This window comes from Canis aureus, chromosome 2 (assembly GCF_053574225.1).
Source record: "Canis aureus isolate CA01 chromosome 2, VMU_Caureus_v.1.0, whole genome shotgun sequence".
Taxonomy (NCBI): Eukaryota; Metazoa; Chordata; class Mammalia; order Carnivora; family Canidae; genus Canis; species Canis aureus.
Genome location: NC_135612.1, coordinates 60,009,972 through 60,032,519, shown reverse-complemented (window position 1 = coordinate 60,032,519; position 22,548 = coordinate 60,009,972). Strand labels below are relative to the sequence as shown.

General features: G+C 56.2%; 1 long non-coding RNA gene across 1 annotated transcript; it reads left to right on the top strand.

The window, feature by feature from the left end:
* Positions 1-11,868: 11,868 nt before the first annotated feature.
* On the top strand, positions 11,869-22,548 carry LOC144299645 (uncharacterized). Its single transcript, XR_013366290.1, has 3 exons — positions 11,869-12,256; positions 19,250-19,395; positions 19,924-22,548. It is a non-coding gene; the product is annotated as an uncharacterized LOC144299645 (long non-coding RNA).

Here is a 22,548-nt window from a genome sequence, read left to right as displayed (position 1 = left end):
CTGTTTTGTCATTTCCCTGCAGGAGAAACATCTGGAGAGAGCAGCTGTTCTCTTCCAGCACCCTCGGTTCTGGGGCGTGGGGCCGCGGTGGGGCGGGGCGGAGAGGCAGCCGGAGGTCCCACGCCATGAAGCCCGCAGCGCCCCAGGCCGGCCTGGCACACACGCAGCTCAGTCTGTGAGAATCACAGAATACGAAATTCATATTAATTTTCTGTTTAGCCAGGATTTGAATTTCAAATCAGGCCCCAAGTTGCTTCGGATTGACTACAGCCTGTCTCCCTGAACTCGTCCATCAGCGTGGGGCCCCTGTGGCCGGCCAGCCCTTCAGGGAGCCAGGTGGCTCTCTCTGAGGGCCCTGCACCTCCAGCCAGGGCGCAGGGGGGCTTTGTACCAACCAGGCAAGTGCAAACCCATCCCAGGCTGCACACACCAGCATCCCCCCGAAACCTCCACTCGATGTGGGGGGTGTGTTCAGCTTTGTCGAGGCAGAACGGACAAGATATTTAAAGAGTGTGCTGCGCTGATGGGATACACAGACTCATGCCGGAAGGGCTCCCCACTCCCCCGCCTGACCGACTAGCACATCATCACCTCACCTATCTTCCCGTGTGCAAGAACACTGAAGCTCTACTCCCAGCAAAGATCAATCGTACAGTGTAGAGTCACAGTACGGAGTTAGCAGCTCCAGTCACCAGTTTTTACATGAGGTCTTCAGGCCTTGTTCACCTGACAGCCCAGAAGTCGTGCCTTTGACCAACCCCCTTCCCCCACCCCTAACCCCGCCAATCACCCTTCTGTTTCTAGGAGTTTGGCTTTGTTTTCAATTCCATGTACAAGTGATACCGTGCAGGGTTTGTCTTTCTCTGGCTGATGTCACCTAGCATCATGCCCCGGGGTCCCCCGTGATGCTGCAGATGGCTGAGTAGTCCTGCGACGGGGCCCCTTTCCTGATAACTCTGCACACTCTGCCGCCAGCTACACCATCTATACAAGAACTAGGATGAGACTCCTACATTCACCTTCTCCCGTGGTCCCTCTGTTCCCGGCATCGGGTCACTGAAGGCTCTCCCTGTACTGGGCCCCTGGGACCTGCTCCTAGCACCTCCTTCCCACACTCCTACCTGCAGCAGGCTCCACCCTCCCAAGCCTCATTCCCCTCACCTGGGAAATGGGACCTCAGCACCCACTGTCCCTGCACAGGATCGAGGAAGCGTTCCACTCTCTCAGCAACACTCGACAAGCATTTAGCACCCTCCATGTTCCAGGCCCTGCCCTTGGGCGGGGGGGAGTGGGGTGCGCAGGGCAGAATGAACAAACACCACAGTGAACAAAACAGGCCAGATTCCCTGTTCCCCATGGAGCTGATGTTTTAAGGTCATGGTTCTCTACCAGGAGCAGTTTCATGCCCCCAAGGACACCTGGCAGTGTCTGAAGACATTTTTTATTTTCATAACCCTGGGGGTCAGGGTGCTACTGGCACCCACTGAGTGGACAGCAGAGATGCCACTAAAATCTTTAATGCACAGGATGGCCCCAAGCAGAGAGTTATCCCGCCCCAAATGCCAGGAGCACCAGGGTGGAGAAGCCCTATTCTAAGGGAGAGATGGTAAACAAGATAAGTAAAGCCAATAGATTGCTAGAAGGTGCTATGTGATAGAGGTCACACAAAGAAGCAAGAACACAGCTCCATCTGCCCCAGCGCAGCAAGAACAAGGCTCAGCGGGGAATGCTTCTAGCCCTGACACCCAAAGACAGGCTGCCCACTTGACATCCACATCCACCAGGCCACAGAGGGCCCCAGAGATGAATGGGGCCAGGCCTCTGCCCCTGAAGCCCCTAGCCTTGCAGAGGAAGCACACACACGGTGTCTGAGGCTTTGGCCACCTGTGGGCTGTGTGCCCCTCCACAGGTGGTCTGAGCCTCAGTTCTCCTGTATGTGAAATGGGGACAGTGGTGGGACCTACCCTGTGTGACTGTTTCAGAGTCAAATAGGACCCGATCGTGGGAAATGCTCGATCAAGGGTCACTGCTATTATGGTACACAGTGGCAGAGAGACACGGAAAGTTCCGGAACACTAAGAGTAGGGAATGGTGAGTGTGCCATCCGAGGCACAGAAGCTGAGACTTCATCAGGGAAGGGACGTCCACCCCACCTCAAAGGCCGAAGTTCACCAGGTCCTAAGGCCAGGAAGGACGGTGACACACGGTGATCCCCTGAGTGGCTCTCACCGAGGCACAGTCACCACATGCACGAAGATGCTGAGGGACAGAGGACAGGCGGGACATGATGCTGGAGAGGAGCCTGGGGCCCTGCAGCTGCAAAGCCATGCATGCCAGCCAAGGGCTTGGCTCCATCCTCACCTCCTAACTGCCCCTTACAATCTGTTCTCAACTCAGCAGCCGAAGTGATCCCTTGAATCCCAAGGTCAGACCAGTCTCTCTCATCGCAGCAGCATGCAAGCCAGGTCCTTACCAGACCCCACAACCGATACTACCCTGACCCCATCTCGTGAGCCCTTCTCCCCCCATTCCCCTCTCTGCTCCAGCTACACTGTTCTGCTCACTGTTCCAGAAACACCGCTGACACTCCTCTGCCTTAGGGCCTTTGCACCTGCTGTCCCTCTACCAGGAATCCGCTCCCGCTGGCACAGCAGGGCTGGCTCCCACCTCCTTCAGGGCTTTGTTCAGTTGGTGACAATGTCACAGAGAATATGATCTTTGAACTAGGTCTTGAAGGATGAGAAAGGTTTGGTCCCTGGAGGGAGGCCCTTTCAGGGAGGGATTGGACATCGGATGGTGCTTCACACCCAGGAGAGGCGAGAAGCAGGAGTGACCACCCCTCAAAAGGCCTGGAGGTGGAGCCTGGTGGAGCCACCTGGGAGGGGAGCTCTGAGAGTCCCACCCTGGCAGGGGCGGGGGGACAGAGGTCGCACCTGCAGACTCACCATGCCTGCCTCCCTGGATCTGGATCCTCACACCCACCCATGTGGGGCAGGTGGAAATGAGAGCCCAGCAGGGAGGGTCTGCCCCACTGCAGCCCGGGCTGCAACCTCCCCGGCTCTCCTTCCCAGGCGGACTGCTGTCGTCCGCAGGCACCGCCAAAACCTACGTATTTTATGTTTTTTTATTTGAAGCAGTAAACATCCTTCAGTACTTCATGGCCTTTCCAACCTATCCCGTCTCTTAATACCACGTCATTGAAGTCACCAGCTCCGGCGCGTAAGTAAGGGGCCCCGGGGTGGCGCCCAGGAGCTGCTAGGACACCCAGCCCGAGGCTCCTGCTGCAGGGTGAGACCCCTGCACACGCACCTTCACGAGGTCTTGCCCAACCTGCTTCCGGAGGTGCGGCACCTGCCTGCAAGCGCACCTGCTGCACACAAAAGTCCGATTGGCCCACAGCCCGCCGATGAGTGGTGGACGCACAGGCACCTGATGCCCGTCTGGCCAATGAGAATAAGGGAGCTGCCCAGGGGCTGCTGTCAGTTCCTCTACACCCCAGGACCGACTAGCTCCAGCCCTACCCCCTACCCTCTACCCCTACGCCCTATGCTTAATGCCTGCCTCTACCCCCTACCCCTACCCCTACCTCAACCCCTACTCATTGGCTCCACTCTGCGTCTGCACATGGCACCGCAGCCCCCTGCGCCCACCAGGAGGCCGGGCGGAGCAGAGAGATGGAAAGCCTGGGCCCTGGGCGTCCATCGCAGAGCCCCTGATTGAACCATCCCGGGGCTGCCCTGCCCTCGGATGCAGCGTGTTGCAGGGAACTGTGAATTTCCTTGTGGTCTTAATCACTCTGAGTCGGATTTGCTGTTGCTTTCAGCCAAAGGTGCCCCGCCGACTGCCTCGCAGACTTGTTCTCCAGGAATCCCATGGCTGTTCACTCTCCTTTTTTAGCAAACTCATTTTCTGCTTAAAACAACCAGAGTTGAGGGGCCCCTGGGTAGCTCAGTGGGTTAAGCATCTGCCTTCGGCTCAGGTGGTGATCCTGGAGTCCTGGGATCGAGCTCCACGTGGGGTTCCCTGCTCAGCAAGGAGTCAGCTTCTCCCTCTCCCTCTGTTCCTCCCCCTACTTGTGCTTCCTCATGAGCTCTCTCTCAAATACATTAATAAAAATCTAAAAAAAAAAAAAAAAACACACACACACACAATAAAAACCAACAACCAGCCACAGCTGGTCTCGGTTACTTGCAGCTTAGAACCCTAATAATAGAGAGGAGGGTCATTGCTCAGGCCTGCCTGCCAATGAGCAAGGGCCTCAAGACAGGAATGAAGGAGTATTTGGAGACAGAAATGAGAGAGAAGGTGAAACAGAGGCTGGGCCTCCAAGAGATAAGCACCCCTACATGGGTGGGAACACAGGGCATAGCGGGGCTCAGATCCCAGGCGACTTGAATGCCAAGCGGAAGAATGTTGACTGTATTTTTAAGTCATGAGATTTGGGGTCACCTGGGTGATTCAGTGGGTTGAGCATCTGACTCTTGATCTCAGCTCAGGTCTTTATCTCAGGGTCATGAGTTCAAGCCCCATGTTGGGCTCCGCACTGCTCATGGAGCCTACTTAAAAAAAAATAAAGTCACAACATTTTGACCAAAAGAGTCATCTGATGAAACTGTCACTTTAGGGAGTTTATCTGGATGCGGTAGTTAGAGGTCCCAGAGAAGGGCCTGGCATCCTCCAAGCTTCTACCTCAAGCCAGCCAGGGCTGGTGCCATCTCAGCACATGCACACAGCTCCCCTCCCAGGGAGAGGGTGCTCTGTTTTCCAGATGAGGCCTGGAGCACGAATCAGGGAAGCGACTGTCACAGCCCCCAGCTGGTCAGGAGCACAGCAGGAATTCAGAGGGACCAAACCCGGACTGTTTCCCCGTGTCCCACCGCCCCAAGTTAGGAGTGAGTTAGCACCCAGGTATGATCCTGCCAGACTCACCCACGCTGCTCCAGGAAGGGACAGACCCCTACACTGACCAGCAAAATGTTTCTGCGATTCTTAAAACCCAGTGACCAGGTCACTAGCTTTAAAGCTGTCTCATCTCACAGCTGCCACGGCAGATAAGTGACATTCCATCTTTTTATGGTACATTAATTTAAATAAAGCCTTTGCCAGAAGACAATCTCTGTCCATGTGCAATACAGAAAGCTGAAGAAACTTTACAGCTCTGCGGGAGCAGGGAGAGGGAAAGATCAAACTTTGCTAGGGTCTCAAAAACCACGGGAGAGATCCCAAACCCTGGCCGGGGAGGCAGAGCCCAAAAACCTCTGCTTCCACAGGTGGCTGCAGCAGAGGGAGGCTGCCGGGACACCCTGTGCTTGGCTCACTGCGAACATCTCCTCAGCCTGAGCAGACTGCTCTGGGTGTGGAAGGCATGAGACTTTTGCAGAAACCCAGGGACACGATGGAGAAGCAACAGTTTTTGCCACCTGCCATGGCCAGATGCTCTGGAGATAGGTGTGGTTGGATTCTTTCAGTGACCCCCTGAGGGAAGGGCTGCTCTCACCATCACCATCACCATCATCAGAGGGAACTGAGGCCCAAGGATGCTGGGGGACTTGCTGAAGCTCACAGTGCTGGCAGGGCCTGGACTTAAACCCAGTGCTGTCTGATTCTAAGTGCACTCACTTGCCCTCACCAGTGAGCACTGAGGGCAGAGAGAGGCTGAAGTGATCCGGGAGGCTTCACGGAGAAGGAGACATTTACACGGCGCACCAAAGCGGGAGTAGGAGCCACGGGCATTTAGAGTAGGGAAAGGTCTTTCCCTAAAAGGGGAAAAGCCCACCATGGCTCAGAGGTGAGGGCAAAGCCGCAGGTCAAAAGAAAGACCCCTTCAAGCCCCCAACAAATCTCCCTTTTAAACTCATCTCAAATTGGGGAACTAGAAAGAAACTAACTTGCAAGGAAAGATTTGCTATTCACAAAACTCTCGGGCCAAGAGTTTTTTTTTGGTTTTGGTTTTGGTTTTTTTTAGATTTTTTAATTTATTTATTCATAAGAGACACAGAGAGAGGGCAGAGAGAGAAGCAGGCTCTTCGCAGGCAGCCCAGTGCAGGACTCGATCCCAGGACCCCGGGATCACACCCTAAGCCAATAGCAGACACTCCTCCACTGAGCTACCTAAGTACCCCTCGGGCCAAGATTTTTAAATCCTCTTCTCTCTTGAAAGAAACATCTCGGGACACTTGGGTGGCTCAGTGGTGGAATGTCTGTCTTTGGTTCAGGTTGTGATCCTGAGGTCCTGGGATGGAGTCCTGTATTGGGTTCCCTATGGGGAGCCTGCTTCTCCCTCTGCCTGTGTCTCTGCCTCTCTCTCTCTCTGTGTGTCTCTCATGAATAAATAAATAAAATCTTTAAAAAAAAAAAAAAACCCTCTGGTTTCCAGCCTGCATTCTTGGCAAGGATGTTCCCTGACTCTCGGCATTCAGGAGAAGCGATGCGCTCAGAAGGAAGGCGCGCAGCCACCAAGCAGGGAAGGAGGCCAGGGTGGGGGTGAGCCAGCAGGGTGGGAGCAGGGAAAGAGGGGGGGCAGGGGCCTGGGAGGGGTTCTGCTCTGAGGTGCGCCATCAGAGGGATGGAGAGTGGTGCCCTGAGTGCCAGCTAGGTGCACACATGCTGGGCACTGCCGCACTGCCCGCTGGTGGCCTGCCTGGACTACATGACACTCCATCCCCCAGTCCGCCTTTCAGCGGCCAGTGCTGACAAAGCACCTGCTGCGTGCACGACCCCACTATGTGCTGGTCAGAGGAAGTAAACCTCTAACTCCTTTCCCCAGCAGGAGGACGGATTTCCTTCCTTAGATCGGAGGGGTAGTCTACCAGAGGGACTTAGAGCAATCAGATGTGTGGGGAAGAGGGGACAGGACTTCATTAAAGACGCCCCCAGGGGACAGGGTCTTGTGTGGCCTGCCACAGCACTGGTGAGGGCAGCAGGCGGCCCCAGGCGGCGGGCTCTGTTCTTCACAGACTCGGGGCGCACCCAGTCTTCACTGGCACCCAGACGGCACAAGACTCAGACACAGGCCTCAAGAAGCCCACAGTCCAGTGGAAATGACACAGACACAGCACAAGCTGGAGGACACTGCCTGCCCCACGGACCTCAGCTGGGGGCAACGGTGTGTCAGAGATGTCATGCAAGCAGAGGCCTTAAATGCACTTGCATTGTGAGACCTGGCCTCTTGTGCTCTGGTGATCCATCATGAGCCTGGTACCCAGCACAAGACATACAGAGGAGACCTGAAACCAACCCAAGGCCTGGAGTCAAACCCTGCTGGCCCAGACTTGCTGTAGCCATCCTGAAGGTCCATGAGCAACAAAATCAGGATTTCCTGTAGTACGCCACCAAACATGGGGGTAATTTGTTACACACCATCATTGCAGCATTAGCTGACTGACACATAATGGCACCATGGTACAACAATGGCTTGGTTGGAGGTATACTTGGAGCTCAGAGGAAATCCTAAGCAGTTAGAGAGGGCTTCTGGGAGGAGGTGACATGTGGAACCTTGAATGACAAGTATGAGAGAAAGTCAGGTGATGTTCCAGGAAGATGGAGTAACCACAGGAGAGGAACCGAGGCAGGGATGAGCACTGGCTTGGAAGGGCAGCTGCACTGCAAGACGCTTGGTGTCACCAGGACATGCTGTGGGGTTTGTGGTCACAGGAGCAGCCCCAGTTACAGCACCCCAAACAGGAAACCCACACGGTTCATGGCAACTGTCAAGCCCGAGCAGTCGGCTTCCTTGGTTGGCCATCTGGCCACCCCCATCCTGCCCCCGGGAGACATACCATCTTCAATTGTTCTCCACGGCCCAGGTCCAGTGTACAATGGAGAGGGGATCTGCTGGCCCACAAATCTCCATGTTGACCTCTGAGTAGGGCATTGAAGAGAAGGCTGTTCATTCCGGGGGCTGACCCCCTTCACCGCCCACCTCCTCCTGGCGCAGCTGAGGAGCTAGGGACAGTCTTGGGGGTAGAACAGACAGGTTCAGGGCCTCTCAGCAATCTAATTCCCTCAAAAACCTAGAAACCTTCAAGTCCATTTCTTTTTTTCTTTTTTTAATGTCTAGGTTTTGTTTTTTTTTTAAGGATTTTATTTATTTATGAGAGACAGAGAGAGAGGCAGAGACACAGGCAGAGGGAGAAGCAGGCTCCATGTGGGGAGCCCAACGTGGGACTCGATCCCGGGTCTCCAGGATCACGCCCTGGGCTGAAGGTGGCGCTAAACCGCTGAGCCACCCAGGCTACCCTCAAGTCCATTTCATGTGCATGTGTCCACCATCCACATTCTTGTCTAAGCTTGGGCTCAAAGCCTGAAGACTCAGAGTCTCCTGCCCTGCGGCTCGCCACTGCCCTGGCCCTGGCCTGGTCACCTTTGTCCTGAGATAATTCAAGACACCAAGCTCCAGAGAGAAACACCTCCCCAAGTGGATTGTGACTGGCAGCTTCTCTCAAGAGGCATGGAGAAGGAGTGGGCATCAGCCCCACATGGCTGTTCACTTCCGTGTCAGCGTGGGGTAAAAAGCACTGGCCCTCCCAGCACTGGGGAGACCCTGGAGGTAGGATGCTTGGTCGCCATCACCACCAGCCAGGCCTCTCCCTCTGTGTCCTCAGAGATGGGCTGGGTCCTCAGTTCACAGCTCTCCTGTGGGACTTCAACTCCCACCCCTTCAGGAGGCCTCAGCTGGGAGGCTCTACACCTGGACCACATCCTTCCAGGGGCAGCTGCATCTGACATGAATCAGGTTGGGGTGGGAGGACCCCACCATTTTGACACAACACTTCACAACTCGGAAGGGCCTTTTGGCTCTGAAGCTCTCCATAGGGCCGAGTAGGGCTGCCTTGGACCTGCATCTCAGCTGGACGCCCTCCTCTGCTGAATCTGCTTCCTTCCCCTCTGTTTCCAGGACCTGGGTCCCAAGGGCACTCCCTAAACTACCCCCCACTGGCACGCAACTCTCCACCTTGGAGTTGGCTCCCAGGGAAGCCCAGCCTGGGGCACCAAGATGTATCACTTGCACCCCAAGGAATGTGGTGGAAGCTGTCTGTTGTGAGCACTTTGGGGAACGAGGCTCTACACAGACTCAGGAAGAAGTCCCAGGGCCACACAAGGGACCAGAAGCAGTCAGGGACCAGATCTGACCAGGAGGGATAGGTCCCAGGGCCAAGGGTACAGGCAGGCTACATGCAAGCCTGGCAGTGCATGGAGGGAGAGGAGGAGAGGGGTTGGCACAGAGACAGGCCTCCGTCAGGGAGAGCAAGGGCCAGAGGGAACAGAGCAGAATGACTCAGGCAAAGAGCCAGAAAGAATAAGGGGATGCATCCCATCCCCCAGACTCTCCAGCTATGTTCTAATCTCCATTCCTTTTCACGGGCTGTTCCATCCACTGGAAGGCTCTAGAAGACTCTCCCACCACCTTTTGGACAAGCAGGCTAGATAGTGGCAGTCCAGGGCTCATTAGGAACTTCCAGAATTTGTTCAGGGACCGAGGCTTTTCCTATCTTCTTGCTCTAGGATCCTCAGCACATAGTTTCCCTCCTTGCATTCACAAGAGGGCTGCCAGGACACCAGGCATCACATCACCATTCCAGGCAGGAGAGCAAAGTCTGAGTGTGTCCCAGAAATCCACTCAGCTCTCAAGGGCAGCAGTGCACCACATGGCCACCCACACTGCATGAGAGCCTGGGAGTCTGTCCTTTATCAGGGCACACTGCCACCCAACACAAAAACGGGGTTCTGGCTGATGTAAAGTGCAGAAGGAATATTGGGTAGACAACCCATCCCCTTCCAGCTGTGTGGCCGTGGCGGGGGCTGGGCAGTGGTGGGGGAGGGCTGAGAAAGCTCGGGGGAGGGGGGCGGGAGGAGAGGCCAGCATACAGCACAGCAAGGCCACCAGCCTCCTGGGCCGTGCAAGGAGTGAGCTGAACAAAGCCCCGGCCCCGGCGGGGAGTCTGGCGCCCCAAAGCCCCGGACATGGTGAAACAGGCCGCCTGGGCTTCCACGGCAGCCCCTCCCCGGCCACCCTCCGTCCTCTGTCTCTGCCTCAGCCTCCCCGGCTTGTCCCCAGGCACCCTTGTCCTGGTGCCCAGCCCAGGCCCGGGTGGAGGAGGGGCCCGGTGGGGAGGGCTGAGCAGGACGGCCTGGCCGAGCGGCCCTGTGGTCGGGCCGGGAACATTCCTTGGGCAGAAATCCCCCCACCGGCTCCCCTGGCTGCGGGCAGGGTTTAGAGCAGCCTCAGGCCCGAGGCCCGATTGTCTGATCTACTCCCAAGTTTAAATTCCGGGCAGGCCTGTGCCAAGGCCTCTGCCTCAGGAGGCTCCCTGTTTGGGAGATTCTCAGCCCTCCCCCCGAAGGTGCTCCTGCCCCCACCGTCTTCCCTGGGCGGCTGGAGGGGCCTTTGCCCACGGGTAGACAGAACTGGGCGGTCTTCTCCGTCCAGAGCCCTGTCCCCGCTCCCCCTCATCCCCCTCCCAGGCCACCATCAGAGAGATCCTAACACGGTACTTGCCTGAAGCCTGCCTCAGTTTCTCCTGCTGTCCTGCCATTACCCCTCCAGGATCTCCCCTGCAGCCCTGCCGGGTCAGCGCCTCTGTGTTCACTCCCCCTGCATGCCCAGTTTGCACACAGCTCACACACGTGCGCACATGGACACGCACACTGCACACGCTCACACACCCTCTCCCCTACACGTTCCCATGCCCATCTCCACCCCACCAGGGCGGCCTGGCTGTGGCCCCGGGAACCGGCCCAGCGGCCAGTTTCTCTCCCGTGTCATCACGCAGGCAGGGCTGGGCAAGGCAGGGCTGGCCTCTCCTCTCCCGCTCAGCCACCTCCCGTGGTCCCTGGGAGCCACCGGGATCTGGGCCAGTGACTCCAGCAGCCTCCAACAACCCTCACCCACAGCCCAAACCCTCCTCAGCCCCTGGGAGCTGCCAGGACGCCTCTGTCTCTAACAGAAGGTTCTGGTTGTGTCTGGAGGTCCCACGTGCCACCCCCACATCTCCCACTTTCAGGGCCTTAGGTCGGAGTCAGAATCCCACCACTGTTCCCACCCTGCTGAGGCCAGGCTTACACCTCCTGCTCTTCCCCTGCAGGTGCCGCAGCCCCGGGGGCCACCTGCTTCTGCTCTAGCTGTGTGCCTTAAGGCAGGTCGCTTAACCTCTCTGAGCCTCAATATCCACATCTCAGGACAGAGATACTGCCCTGTTCGGTCCTGCGCTCAGCCCTGGCCCAACCACCGCATGCACGGCTACGGACGCTTGGAGCTGCCTGTGGGGACTTGTGCCCACCCTGTAGCAGAAAAGCCATGCCCCCTCCACTGGCAGCCCCACTGGGTCACGGGGAAGGGCGCAGGAGTCCCCAAAAGTCAGGGACACTGGACAGACAAAAAAAGGAGCTAAAGAGTCCCTGTCTCCCTGGAATGGGGGCCACGGGGACAACAGGTCATGATCCTGCAGGACTTTCTGCCTGCAGGACTATGGACGCCATTTAGCTCGTCCACTTTACTGAGAGAGCAGCAGTCACCCCCTCCCAAATAAAAGCCCTTCCCATGTCCCCAGGCTGGCTGCCAGCTCCACACGTCCTGGTTTTCACTTAATCTACAGAGAGCCTGGTTTCGGACCCCGGGTGTGGCCAGCAGTGCGGACCAGGTGGAGGGAAAGGGGCCTGGATGGAGCTTGCTGGCCTGCAGGAGGTACAGCCAGGGCCCCACACGGGACACACCCCATAAAAATCCTACTTGGCCGCATCACTGCCAGATTCTCATTTCCCCCAAAAGCTCCGCACAAGCGCGCGCACACAAACACACACACACACACACACACACACACACACACACACACGTCAAGGTGACGTCTGCCAAGTTCCAGCTGAGAACACAGCGGCTGACCAAGCACTCGACACGCGGAAGGGCACCCTGCCAGGGAGAATCGGGGTGACCTGGTGCTGGTCTCAGGCGAGGGGCAGCGTGGGCCACTCCCCCAGGCCACCTCATGTCATGCCCAAGGCACAGTCCATGTCCCCAGCAAAGTCACACACTCCGTGCATGTGCAGAGAAGGGTCATTCTGGCACCCCAGGAGGGGAGAGGAGGGGACGACCCAGGAGGGCATGACGCCTCCAGGGGCCCCACAAGGACACGTTTGCCTGGGTGAGATTCCGGAATCCGCCGGCACAGCAGACGTGTTCACGACAAAATGACAAGAGAACCCGAGCTGTTGTCATATCCCTGAGAGATGCAAGCTGGCAGAAACACATCTCCCGGCAAAGGTATCGCACGAAATTACCCAAGAAAGGGGTGCTTTGCATGGGGGGGTGGGGCATTCGCCCATCGCCACGCTGAGTGTCACATGACACTGTTAACTCCTGGTGCACATTCTCCGACTCACTTAACAATATCAGTGGAAAGCTTGCTGTGTCCTAGACCTTGCTCTGCGCAGCAGCGATCAGGCAGCGCCTGGGCACGCGGGGCCGGGTCTCAGGGGCTGATGCTTTGAGGGGCAGCAAGAGAGGGTGTGCGGGGTCGGGGTGGGGGGGGGCCGCCCTGCTGGTGGGGGGCCCTCTCAGCACCTGAGGAAGAGCCGCGGCGTGGGGCTCGCTGTCTCGCCTTTCCCCAGGCTGGAACACGGGAGGCTTCTTGGGCTGAATAAAGGAATGAACACACGGAAAATAAGATGAGATATGTAGAAACAATTTGCTAGATGTGGATAAAATAACCCAAACAAAAATCCGCAGGAACACAAATACTGCCCAGAAGCAGCTTTGCCTGTGAGTCACTTGTTTTATTCTTGAAGCCGAATCTCTCATGGGCCTCTTTCTCTCCTTGGCAGGCTTGCCAGTGTTAGCACACGAAAATGTAGGACACCCAGTTAAATTTGGATTTCAGATTAAACAACAAATAATTTTTTTTAGTGTAAGTATGTCCCATACATTATTTGAGATATACTTTTTTAAAAAAAAGTATTTATTCACTGTTTATCTGGGATTCAGATGTAACTTGGAGCGCTGTGTCCTACCTGGCAACCCTACTCCCAGGCAAGGGCAAGACTGCCAGGGTCAGCGGGAGACCTGAAACTGGGGCCGGCCATGCCCGCCTCCCGGGAAGAGCCCCAAGAGAGGCAGGCTGGGAGGGAGGCTGGCCTCTCAGGGCACGCCTTTTGCGCATTCTGAATTTTGAGCTATGTACACAAGTTACTTATTAAATTTCTAAACTAATTATTCTGAAAAATGAGGCTTGATGTTAACATTAGGGGAAGCTGACCTTCAGCTCTCCTGAAACTATTTCAACGTTAAAGCAGAGAGTTCCGCAGGGGTCGACAGCTCCCCACCCTCACCAGGCCCACCAGGCCAGCCCCCTGGCCTCCGCTCGTGAGTTTAAGGCCCACACCCCCTTGCTCCTGCACCAACGTGATGAAAGCACAAACTTTAACGAGAACCACTGACCTGTCCCTCCTCCAGTCGGAGCAACGTCGACCACGTGGCGATCTGCGTATGCGTGTTCCTAGCAGCGCCGCTTACAATAGCCAAACACCTGAAGGCACGAGCCGCATGTGGTGTATCCACACTGGGGCACGATGCGCACCCACGGGGAGCAACCAAGCCGCAGCACACACAGGTGAGCCCCAACAACACAATGCTCGGTGGAAGGAGCCCCAGAAGGCCATGTACTGGGGATTCCGTTGGTGCGTGACGTCCAGAATGGAAATCCAGAGACACGGAAAGGAGACGAGTGGCCGCTTAGGGCCACAGAGGGGGAATGGGAGAGACAAGGGTGACAGCTGAAAGCACCAGGTTCCTTTTGACCAGATGAAAATGTTCGAAAATGGACCGTGGTTGTGGGTGCACAGCTCTGTGAATAAAATCCATTTAACTGCCTAGACAATGAGTGGGTTACAGCGTGAGAATTATATCTCAACAATGCTGTTAGTTTTTTTAAAGATGCCATCCATGGTCCCTGTTTCACCCAGAGGGCGAGGCCTCTGGTGGCTCAGCCGAGGCACCACCGCCCCCAGGTCCTGCCTCACCCCTCCTTCTAAACCAGAGTAACCCTAACACAGTCCCCGGATGAGACCGCCCTCCATCCACGCCCCCGTCGCCGCTGCCACCACCCCAACTCCTGTCCTCGCTCCTCCGATGACTGTGTGTTTGCAGAAGCCAGAGCCCCAGGAGGGGCAGAGGAGCTCCTGCTGGGAAAGGAGTGATCATCGGACTCCAGATCCTCGTCATGGCCCTGTGGTTGTCAAGCGTTCTCGTTGGCCTTGGACTCGACCCTCACCCGGGGAGCCGCGCACCAGGACCTCCACCTCAGAGGCGGACCGGCAGTCCGGGCGCAGAGCCGGCACCAGGCCCTGGTCAGATCTGGACTCCAGCCGGGCCCCAGGCCACAATCTGGCCAGGGCGACCGTGGTGGGCACAGCCTGTGGGGACGCTCGCAAAGGAAGTGGGAGGCCCTTCTGCTCAGAGAGATGTTGGCAGAAGTCCGCGTCTGCACACCGCCAAACCAAAGTGAAAATATTGTACCCAAAACAGGAAAGGTTTTCATACAGAAATCCCTGTGGATGATCAACTTTAGGGAGGCCTTCGGGAAGGCGCTCCCTCCACTCCAGCCCTTCATCGCGGTGGGTTTGGGTTTGCCCCAGATGAAAGCCTGTGGGCCTCTGCAGCCCACAGCAGATTTTTGTGTTTTGTGTTTCGTTTTCATTTTGTCTGGGCTCTGCCATCAAAGCTGTACGTGCCTTATGAGGACATCCAAGCTTTTCCTGCCCGCCTGCTTCTCCCTCTTTGCTCCTGGGGCCTCTGGGCTATCTGTCTGTCTGTCCAGCAGGAGGCTGAGCCTGCTGGCCCAACCTCTGTCTTCCTGGCCCAGCACTGGACCTGAGAAATTCCTAGGATTGCCTGCCTGGACCCAGGGGTGTAGGTAGCTCTCTCTTGCCCTGGGACCCCAAGTTCTGAGGATACAGAAGCCTGGATCTTGGGCACTCAGCTTCCCAGCTGCCTGGAAGGACCGCAGAGTGAAGCCCAAGGATGAAAGGAAAGCCAGGAACTTCTTCCCCAGGAAGTGGGGAGATAAGCAGAGAGAGCCCCACCCCCAGATGCAGCAGGGCCCAGAGACAGCAGCTCCTGCCTTCCCAGGTACAGGAGCTCCCAGCTCCCAGCTCCCAGCTCCCAGCTCCCAGCTCCCTCCTTGCTGGAGCCAGTGGGCACTGGGCTCCTGCCATCTTCAAGTGCAGACAAGAATGTCTTGGGAGCAGCCCGGTGGACAGGCCTCCACAGACCTGAAGCCTGGTGCCTGCGTCACAATCACCATCCACCCTCTCACCTCCCCACACACACACCTGACGCCAGGCCTGGCACCCAGAGGGGCCTGATGTACCCGAATGGCAGGCATCCGACAGAAGGAAGAGCAGGGCCTGGACAGGCCTGTGAGCACCTGCATCCGCAGCCGCGCTCACTGAGAGCCAACAGTGGGAGCAGCCCCGGTGCCTGTCGATGTGGATGGGTGGCTAAGTGCAACGTGGTCCCTCCTGACAACAGAATATTGTGCAGCCTTAGAAAGGAAGGAAATCCTAACACACGGTGCCACGTGGCTGAGCCATCCAGCTTGGTGAAATAAGCCCTTTGCAAGGACAAATACGGAGTCCCGCAGGGGGTAAATTCATAGATATGGGAAGTAGGATGGGTAGGTGAGGGGTTGCCAGGACTCGGGAGGAGGGCTCCGGGAGTCACTGTTTGCTGGGGCCGGAGTTTCAGTTTGGAAATCTGGAGACGCTCTGGAGGGTGAGGACAGCTGCACGACGCTCTGAATGCACTCATGCCACCCAATGGGCCGCTCGACACTGGCTCGATGGTTTTAGGTTATGTGGATTTTACCACAGTGTTTTTTAAAACCTGGAAAGTGTGACTTGAAATAAGCCGAACGGGACACGGTAGATGGCTTCAGCAAGCAAAGTGGGGAAGCCCAACAGCACAGCTTGTTCACAAGCCACGGAAATCGCTCTTGGAATCATGACAGGAGTCATGATTTTTTTTGGCATTTGCAAGACTAGTCACAACTCACGCCTGCTCCGCTACATGCTCGCCCTGGCTCTGGACGGCGGCCACGGGCCTGGCTGACACTGCCTGCAGTCAGGCTGGGCCCGGTAAAGACCATTTAATCCCCGCACAAACACAGCGAGGTACAGACGATTCTCAGCCCAACGTGAACTTGGCAAAACCACGGTTCCAAGAGCTCTGGGCCCCGCCAGGAGCACACGGCCAGCGAGGGGTGGTGGGCAGAGCCAAGCCCAGCCTGTCTGGCTGGAGCTTTCTCAACCCTCTAGATGTTTCTGTCTTTACAGCATATGCAGTGTTCACAGTGGTGAATTTGGGAATCAAGGGAAACTCTTCATATTCCACATTCCACATTTTATCAGCTTGTGGCTCAGCTTTTTTAAAAAGTTTTTCAAATTTAAATGCAATTAATTAACATATAGCGTATTATTGGTTTCAGAGGTAGAGGTCACTGACTCAACAGGCTTTTTTTTTTTTTAAGATTTTACTTATTTATTCATGAGAGACACAGAGAGAGAGACAGAGGCAGAGACATAGGCAGAAAGAAGCAGGCTCCATGATGGGAGCCCGACGTGGGACTCGATCCCGGGACCCCAGGACCATGTCCTGGGCCAAAGGCAGATTCTCAACTGCTGAGCAACCCAGGCGTCCCCTCATCGGTCTATATATCACCCAGTGCTCATCATAGCACGTGCCCTCCTTCACCTCGTCCCCCCACTCCCTCCCCTCCAGTAACCCTCAGTTTGTTTCTTAGAGAGTCTCTTACGGTTTGTCTCCCTCTCTGATTTCATCTTGTTTTACTGTTCAACTTTTTTCAATCGCATAGTTTAGTTTCACAACTTGAAAACAAGTTTAAACAAGAAAATTTCGTTCACATGGGAAGGTAGGATTCTTAAAATCAAAACTATGTACAGGCCTTTGTATTTAGAGAGACCTTTACACGGCCACTGTTTTATTTGACCTTCAGAATGACCCTGGGAGGCACACAAGAGACCAGAAAAGAGGCACAGATAAGACTTAGGTCACCATCCACCCAGAATGTGACATTTGGCACAACCCAGAGCCCGCCATGCACTTTCAGCAGAGCCTGAAACCTGCTGTACACCTGCGCTTCCTAATTTGGGTAGCCCAGTGCTCGCTTGGGCAGCACATAAACTAATTTGGGTAGCCGGGCCTCTCCCCTTCATCCCTCTATCCCCCCAACCTTCCCAGGCCCCGCCTACACCATCACGGGGCTCTCTCCTACTCTCTCCAGCTCTGACGCCTGGGTTGGAAACCAGTGGGGATCATCTCTCTATGACTAGTCGTCCCAGAAGATCATAGCACAGGGGCAGGGCGGTGGCTCCTCCACCTCTGGACCCCCAATCACCCAACACCAAAACCAAGGCTTAAATAAATGTGGACAGAAAAGAGGGGTGGAGAAGTGGGGACAAAGCAGGAGGGAGAGGATGAGATTGGGGGGACAATTTTCGGCATCGTACTGACCCAGGAGAGACCGGGCCAGGGAACCCTAACAGGGGCTTAGCACATATACCACTAATTGCTAGTCCTTCGGGGCAAAATAGAGTCATCATCAAAAGTATTAGTTTGTCATTAAGGAGGGCACATGATGTGATGAACACTGGGTGTTACATGTTGGCTAATTGAATTTAAATAAAATAAAGTATTAGTCGGTGGCTGTGGCAGGAGAGTGGAAATGAACCCAGTGCAGTCACACGGGGGATCCTACCCTCCAGCGACAGCCGTGCAGTGAGGCGGCCGTGTGGACAACAGTCCCCCTGCTCCTTCTGCACACACTTCCTGGGGTCTGGCGACACCATGGGAGCAGACGAGTCACAGCATGACCGGATCCGGAGGCCGGCAGCCCAGCTCCAGAGGCCCCCCGCAGCCACGTGGCGCCGCACCACCTCTCCTGGGCGTGCAGGCTGCCCAGAGCCATGCACAGAGGGGCCTGACCGCCCGGCGGGGAGGACACGGGGAGGGGCTGCTGGGACAGACACAGGTCTCCAGGTGGGGTCCAGACCCCATGTCCATGTCTCCGGGACCCGACGTCGAGGGAGCAGGAGGGCAGAGGCCTGGAAGCGTTTGGGCAGGTGACTGCCAAGGTCAAAGCTTTATCTCAAGGCCGACTTTTGGGGGACCCGACCTGAGCCATCAGCTGGCCTGGGAGGAGTGTGGGATTTGAACAGACGTTAGCCTCTGCTCCAGGCCCCTAGGGCTTGGGCATAACAGCGGCATAATTCCACCAAGCTGGGAACATAATTAATCTGGTTGGAGAAGAGGACAGGAGGCTCAGGTAGCTGAGTGGCCGCCCTGGAGCCACCACCCACTCTGTGCCACAGGGAGGAGGGAAGGCAGGAGGCCAGGGGGTGCCAGCAGCCTCAGCACACAAGCACCCCGCTGAGGACAGCGTGGTCCCCACTGTGGGACCTTCCTGGAGGCCGGGTTCTATCTCTGGTGGGGAGTCAAGGAGGAGGCTGAGGGTGAATCGTCCTCAGACCCTCCTTGGTTGGGCTGAAGGATCATTGCCATCTGTCTGTTTTCCAGTCTCAACAGGTTTCTTGGCAACTCCCTGCAGGCTCTGGAAATTCTCAAGGCGCTTTTTAAGTATCCCCCATAGCTTTAAAGAGGGTGGCTGAGGAGAGAGGGAGGGAGGGAAGTGTCCTGAAGACCGTCTTAGATCTGATTCAACCCCCACAGCCGTGAGTCAAGGACAAGCCTGGCAGCGGAGGGCAGCGGAGGGCACAGGGGATGGCAGAAGTGTTCTCTGTAACCTCTTGAAAACTGCGACTGGATAATTCGACCTCTTGGCCTCTGGGCAGCAGGGCAGGGTCACAGGCTACTCTTCCCTAGGCTCTTTCTCTACACGCCATGAGCAGGTATGGATGGGCAGGTATGGATGATGCAGAGGACTTTCCTGGCCCAGGGTCCAGTGTCCATCTCCCCAGGGACAGACACGTCCTCTCTATGCCCACGGTGCCTGGCTAGAGCCTCCAGGCCTGGACAGGTAGAGAGCTCCCCATCACAGGAGGCCTGTAAAGCAGAAATGCCACTCGTGGAGAAGGTCAGGTGTCCTCAAGAGGGACTCTCCCTGCCAGGCTCAACTCAAGCATCTGGGAGGAGGCACAGACCAGGCAAGCTCAGGAGATCTCAGCCAGGTGTGACCCTGGGTGTGGAATTAATCACCTCACCCTCCTTTCTCCACCACTACAGGGGGACGTGGCCCGCTCTTACCTGGTACGGTCACGTGTGCACAGATGTCGCACTACCTTCTCAAAGCAACCACCACCCACCACCACCCCATCCCAGCCACCACCCCACACCCCAACTACCTGAGCTTTCCGGATGCTGGGAAAACGGTGAGTCATGATTGGTTCACGTTAGCTGTGCCACCCCATCCCTCTGGCCTGTGATCAAAGGGTGGACAGATGCCCCACTGGTGACCAATGAGATGTGAAGGAAAGTCAGGGGGGGTGTGGAGTGGGGAGCAGCTTCCTTTCTGGACCACAAATGCTAAGACCATATGAGGAAGAAGGAAGGCCTTTCCACTGCCTCCACCCCCCTGCCTGGGATGCAGATGTGATGTCCAGATACGTGGCAGCCTCCGCACTGATGGCATCATGATGGGGGTGCTCCCTGCTGCTCCCTCCAGACCTCTGGTTACAGGAGGGACGGAACTCCTCTAGGCTCGGGTCACTAGAGGCCAGGTTTTCAGTTGCAGCTAAACACATTCCTAACACACCTGATAAGGGTCTGCTCAGACCCAGTGATACACCCCTACCCACTGCCCTGTGTGCCTAATAGCCAAGCCCGCAGGAAGGGGTGCTGGATGACTGCCCCTGCTCCTCAGCCCTGGGTCCCGCTGCTTCCTTCTTTCCTCCTTCTAGGTTCCTCCGCCCCTCAGATGCGATGACCATGCCACTCAGGTTCCTGTCCAGAGACCAAGGCTGCCATTAGGAGGAAACAGAGCATATTTCAAATAAGATGAGTGGAGCCAACCTTCTCACCGTCTCTACCACCCCCGCCCCAGACTCAGTGGGTCACCCAGTGTGGGAGATGGCAGTGCAGTAGGAATCCAGCAGCACACCTGCACGCCCACCCTGCTAAGTCCAGGGCTACAGAGCCGCAGGCCTCCTGGGACAGCCAGCAAAGAGAACTTGCACCATCCAGTAAAGCCCCCAGGAAACCATGACTTGGATGTGTGAAGGAAGAGGGAGGCTGACATAGGGGGAGTATGGGATGGCTCAGCTAGACAGGATGCAAACTTGAGATTGAAGAGGGCATATTCGCTTGGAAATGTGCTGGCTTCGAGCATCCTTCCATCCACTCATCCATACAGCCAAGCATCGATCCATGCATCTTCTGTGTGTCCACCCATCCGCCCACCCATCCATTCATCCACCCACACATCTGTACATGTATCCATTCACTGTCCATCCGTCCGTCCATCCACCATCATCCACCCACCATCCACTGTCTCCATGAGAACTTACTACTAAGCACCTCCTCTGTGCAGAGAGCCATCCTCAAGAAGCTCAGGCCAGAAAAACAGAAATGCAACAAGACAATATTGATGAAGATTGATGGGGCTGTGCCAGAGAAGTACTGTGGTCTGTGGAGGCCCAAGAGGCATGTGACCCCCATAGGGGCTATCCAGGAAGGCTTCCTGGAGGGGGTAGTGCCAGAGCCAATTCTTAAAGGATGAGTAAGGCACCCAAGCAAAAGAAATGGGTATTTCCCACTGACAGCAAACCCAGAGTGCTCTAAGCTGTGGAGAGACTGGAGGTGGGTCTGCGGGGGACTGGAGGTGGAAGGAGAGGGTGGAGAGGATGGTTGTGTGGGGCTGGGGAATGAGCCTCCAAGGGGGGCTGGCCCTGCCCACAATGGAGGACCCTGTAGAGGAGGTCTGTGGGGGAAAATTTCTCACTTATAAATCCCCTTTCTAACGGTCTCACCCATAGACGGTCAGTACTTTGAAGGCAGGAGCTGACCTCCAGCACCCACAGTGTCAGCACCGTGCAGGTCACACGTCTGCTGAGTGGGTGTTGCCGCTGGTTCAGAGCCCCCCGCACCCCGGGATGGGCTGATCCCCAGACACTCGCAGGCAGCCCCCGTGCACAGAGACAGCTGGGCCCAGAAGCCCGAGGGTGGGCCGGGCAAGGAGGCGCAGGTGCAGGCAGCTGGAAGTCAGGCTGGCCCTGGGAGGCCCGGCCAGAGGCCCCGGGACATCCAGGGGGAGCCCTCTGCTCCGTGTCCCAGACAGCTTGCGAAGCTCACCAAACGAGTGTCCACAAAGTTAGAGTACTGCTAAATAATCCTACGTTTTGCCTTTTCGAAAACTGTAACCCACAGTGTGACCCGTCTGATGTAGAATGTGCTCCCCACCCAGCCACCCAGGGCTGCAGGATGCGCTTAGTGCCTTCCCGAGCCTCGTGTGCAGGTGTTCTGTGGTGTTTGTTGTGTGTCTGCTACGGTGGGCATCCCTGCTCAGATGGATTCGGGGTACAGGGATGTCCTGGCCCCCACCCGAGCTTGGGGCCCAGAAGAGGGGGCCTCTAGGGGCACATGCTCACATTTAAAAAAAAAAAATTTTTTTTAATTTTTTTTTTACATACTCACATTTTTTCACTCATGAGGTCAGGGGCATGAATATCCACCCCTGCCCCCCTGTTTTCCCCTCCCATCATGCAAGGCAATTGGAGCTCCTGCTCCTCCCCAGCTTCCTGAAGACAAATCCCAACCCCCTCCAGCATTCTCATGTGGGGATTTATCTGCCACAGGTGCCTTCTCTATTGGCAGGAATAGAAATAGAGGGACGAAAAGGATTCCATCCTTCCCAGCTACGGAGCATGTTGAATGCCATTTATTGCATTGATTTTTCAAAACACAAATAGTGTGTGCAAGATATTTCCTGGAAGGAACAGAGAAAAATTGGGGACAACTTATTTAAATCACCTCTCTTGGCTGAACTCAACGGAGTTGGGGAAAACAGCAGGGTGGCAGGAGACTGGCCTGGAAGCGCTGGCTGGGGGCCCAGCCCCGGTGAGCCCTGTTTATCACCTTGAAGCAAATGCTTACTTCCAGACGGGGCCAGACACCCAGCAAGCAGGCCCAGCATGTCTAGTAAATCAAGGCTGACATAGGGAACCGAAGGCGTGGGGGCGGCCCAGACACAAGGCTGGCCTCCAAGAGGGGGTGTCAGGGGCCCCAAAGGAGACCTCCTGGGAGTGCTCTCCTGATCCCAGCACATGAGGGAAGATGAAAGGAACCCAGGGAGGAAGGAAGGGACAAGGAGGGAGCAGTGGGGGATCCCAGGGTGGCTCAGCGGTTTAGCACCTGCCTTCGGCTTAGGCTGTGATCCTGGAGTCCAGGGATCAAGTCCCAGAGCAGGCTCCCCGCATGGAGCCTACTTCTCCCTCTGCCTGTGTCTCTGCCTCTCGCTCTCTCTGTGTGTATCTCATGAATAAATAAATAAAATCTTAAAAAAAAAAAAAAAAAGGAGGGAGCAGTGA